This window comes from Ceratina calcarata, unplaced genomic scaffold (genome assembly GCF_001652005.2).
Source record: "Ceratina calcarata isolate Rehan_Ccalc_2016 unplaced genomic scaffold, ASM165200v1 scaffold153.2, whole genome shotgun sequence".
NCBI lineage: Eukaryota > Metazoa > Arthropoda > Insecta > Hymenoptera > Apidae > Ceratina > Ceratina calcarata.
Genome location: NW_017136529.1, coordinates 85191 through 89581, shown reverse-complemented (window position 1 = coordinate 89581; position 4391 = coordinate 85191).

Sequence of the window (4391 nt, the reverse complement as noted above, 5' to 3'; positions counted from 1 at the left end):
AATAATAATTAAATAGCGTACGCATGTATACGCAGACCGACGCGCGTACGATCCGCGTGTACATACGTATTATATATCATAGAAAGTAGTATTGTTCCGATACTCGACCGCGAACCGAGTGTTTAGGCGAGACTCGAGATCGAGATTTTTTCTAGACAAATTTTTCTAATTGTTGACGAATGCGATTGGAGTTCTGCGGGTTGATCGCGAAACGTCTCCTCTATCGATACTTACTGACTTACTCGCGTATCAAACGACGAAGTAATACGATTACACCCCTAGACAAAATTCAGCTCGTTTGGCGTCCGTGCGCCACACCCGCGAACGAAGGATCCGCAGAGTCGCGAGAAGTATCGAGACCGCGATTCCTTTTCGGGGCGCGACCCCTAAAGGGATTCGATCTTTGCCGACGGATCGCGGTCGGGCAGCGATCGCCGATCCTTCGCGCTTACACACGTACACGGAGGACACACACGCGACACTTCCTTCTTCTCGTACACACGCATCTGTATATAATATACATACATAGACACACGTGAAACGTATGTGCGTGTTTTTCGTGCGCTGAATAAAGCCGTAGACAATTCTCTTTGAACGTGAACGTTTTAGCTGAATGTTTTTTATCGTCACGAGCCGCGCGTGCACCCGCAATGTCGGCGACGAACGGTGCGAGAGAGTTGTCCGTTGACCGCGAGATCTCCGCGTCGTCCACGACTACTCGTGAATTCACGTATCGATAGGGAAATTGATTTTCGCTTCGCGCTGGAACGAGCTCCGGCGAGCCTCGGAGCCTAGAAAAAAAATTAGGATAAATTTTATTTTACGAATCACCAGAGAGCGGACTCGTTCTCCTCACGCAATCGGTTCGGGATAATTTGGGGAACGCACGCGGATATTAGGAAAATTTGTTGCGCCCGGGTCGCCTCGGTCGTCCGCGCCGGGCGAACCAGTCGCGATCATCAATTTCGACGTTGTCAATGATCGCGCGATCTCCGCGATCAGGTGGCAGACAAGCAGATAACGATACGCGACCGTAGCGAAATTTATACATTAATACGTGCACGGAATCCACATGACGCGCCGATACACAGTTGCAAAACAGATAAACGATGACGATTGATAATAATAATAACGATAAGAAGCTACACTCGCAACAAAGTAGTTATCGTTTCAAATTGCTCGTATCACAAAAAGTAACGGCAACGGCAACAAGAACAGCAAAAAGAAATAATAATAATAAACAGTATGTTAGGTATGATGATTCTTCACCTCCTTTGTAATATGTGTGATAAAGCATAATATATGATATAATGACAATTATATAGATAGATATACATATATATATATATATATATATATNTCGCTACTTCTACTACGACTAGTACTATTACCACTACTACTACTACTATTACTACTACTACTACTACTACTACTACTAGAGTGTCTAATGTAGTTGTACGCGTATATCTCCATGTACCAAAGAACACAACACAGTTGATCGTATTTGTACATCTGATGTATACATGGACACGTGCACGTTCAGGAAACGCGGAGGGAGATTCACGAAACACGTGGATCTTTCGTTTCGTCGGTGAACATCGGATTCGTGCGTTGGCCAGCTACGACCGCGAGACGTGGTCGTAGCAGCGAACTCGTTGTCAGTCAGTGTATGTTCGTGTGTATGTTTAACGTAAAAAACTTAGAGAGTAAAATGTGATAAGGCTATAAGACAGAATAAGCTGGAGCTGGGAGCCGTGCAATGTTCTTATCGGACGTGAGAGAGACAAAGAGAGAGAGAGCGAGAGAAAGTGAGAGAGTGAACACGAGAGATTGACGGAGTGTCAGAGAGAGGAAGTGGAATCGAACGGGACGATATNTTAAATAAATATGACTGCGTGTACCACCGGGGGTACACGTGGCCTGACGATCAAGTTTACCGTGTACCACCGGTGGTACATGTGGCACGGAACGTGTTAACGGAATGGTGTACCATTTTTGGAATGCATCCATTCCGAGAGGCGACTCACCACTGACGTACTTATTGACGTACCTGTCCGTCCGAGTTGGCAAAACGAGTCGAGGTCTATTGGATTTAACTTTGTTCCTAACTCACAGTTCCGTTAGTAAAAAATCGCCTAAATTAATACTGCTTTTAATGGAACTCGCACGCGTTCTTCGGTACTCGGAACGTTACAAAGGACCTTCACGTTTCTCACAAAGGGCGCACGGAGTACGAAGGCAATAGGGAAGAGGGAAAGAGATCTCAGCCATCTTTTCCTTTCCTTTTTTTCAGTCCCACCCTGATCACATCGCGATTGGCCATTGCTTCGACTGGTAGGGGATATCAGTTATGTATACGTACGTACATACGTATGTACATACATTTTACGTTTATACAATATTCCTTTATCAGACATCTCATTGTACTGCGCATCAGTACTTATCATGCTTCATGCAAAATAGTTTTCAATCCGTAACGCATCACCATTTCCTTGCTATCGTACGAGAGTCTAGGTATCAATTAATTACGGTCAAGTACGTCTCTGCGTTGCGCGCAATAATAAAACGGTATTAGACGGCTTATCTACATAGTCACACGCCTCTCGTACTCTGGTTCATCTAATCTAGTTTGATTGACCAATAAAAAATCCGTAAACATTGAACGTCCTATCAGTTTTTTCCGATTCGCGAAGTTTCTTCTCGCTCGAGCATTTTTCACGAGTCATTGACGCATTCGTTTTATCATCGATTTTCGACCTATACTGTGCAGAATATAACTAAGAGTACGATAAATATCTGTTCGTTTCATTAGGCATGTACTTCAAATTAATACATACACGTGGATAGGTGTATATGTAAAGCAGAGATGCGTCTGTATTAGTTAAAGCTACGGGGATGAAGAGTTCTTACGCTGTTCCTCTTACTCTCGAAAGATTGAAAATTGATGGGCCGTAGAAAATCAAGAGGGTCGAATAAAACACTCCGAGAGGGTACCTCGCGTTCATTTATCAAAACACGGGGAAAAAGGGAAACGGGCTCGGTAATGTCTGCGAAATCGTTTATAATTTACGCTTCGATGATGAATGCCTAAGAACCACCGTTAGAAATAATCTTAAATTTCATGTACGGAATGTCTCGCATATACAGGAAACGTGGCACGTTCTCTGTCTGCCTTCGATGCTTTGTATGCGTTGCTGTTATTTAGACCTACGTGATTGCACCACATCTATGCGTACAACTGCAGCGCAGCGAGTCCAGAATCCAATGAGCTATGTGTATTTGGCTGTAGTTGTCAGATACGAAAAAGGTCCAATACAATTTTCTTCTAATTCCGTTTGTTAAAGAGTATTTGATGATAAATGAAATAATTAATCGATTACTCCTGAGTATTCGAGATAGAACACAATTGTATACNGGCAATATAGGTATATACTAAGTTTCAGTCTTTCTAGTGTTAATAAAGAAAATAGTTTATTGCAAAAACTTTTTCTCTGTCCAGAAAAATGCTTCATACAGAATTTGCAGCTACAACTAAGATCGTACACAATGTCCTTGTTAAAATTGTTTTCATTCTGAAACGTCAAAATTAAGTGAAAATCTAGCAGCATCGACCATTGAGAAAAGAAATATTGGGTTAGCAACTAAGTGATTGCGGATTTTAAATAAAAAGTCTATCGACAAATTATCAATAAATTTCAATAATATCAATAAATTTCAATCAATATCAAATTAATATCAATAAATTTCACACTGTTTTTTAATCTTGTCCTCCTAGGGAAAACTGACACAAGCTGGAGATGGCCAGCAATAATATTGTCCCAAACTGTACATTCAATGATCTCGGATGAACGGAACGATAGCCGAAATAAACGTTTAGGTAAAACTAAACGTGGATGGACGTATGCTGGAGAACATTTGATACAAGATAAGGGGTTGCAATTACAGACATATTCGACATTTCCTTGGTTTCGATCTTTGAACAAATGACGAAGCGATATTCGAAGGAAGATAACGGATATTGGCAGAATAATTTATAACCATGTTGTTTTCTTGTTTCCAATTAAAAGATAAACGAGATAAAAGGACAATATCTATCTTTACATCAAGAAATTCCTATCTAAATATACCTGTACTATGCTTCTAATTTTATTTGACAAGAGAAAAGAGAGAATTCTGCATCGTCGAAACGAAATCAGTTACCATTTGAAAATCGTCTCTCGTTCGATTTTACTATCTTACAAGGTAGAAAACGATGCGACTAGTCTTAAGGATGTACTGGCTATACAATCAGTCCCAAAAGTTGATGTACCTTAGAAAAACGTATTTGCTATAATTAAAAAGAAATCAGACGTCGGAAGAACAATGATTTTGGATAAAAAAAGTTTACTTGT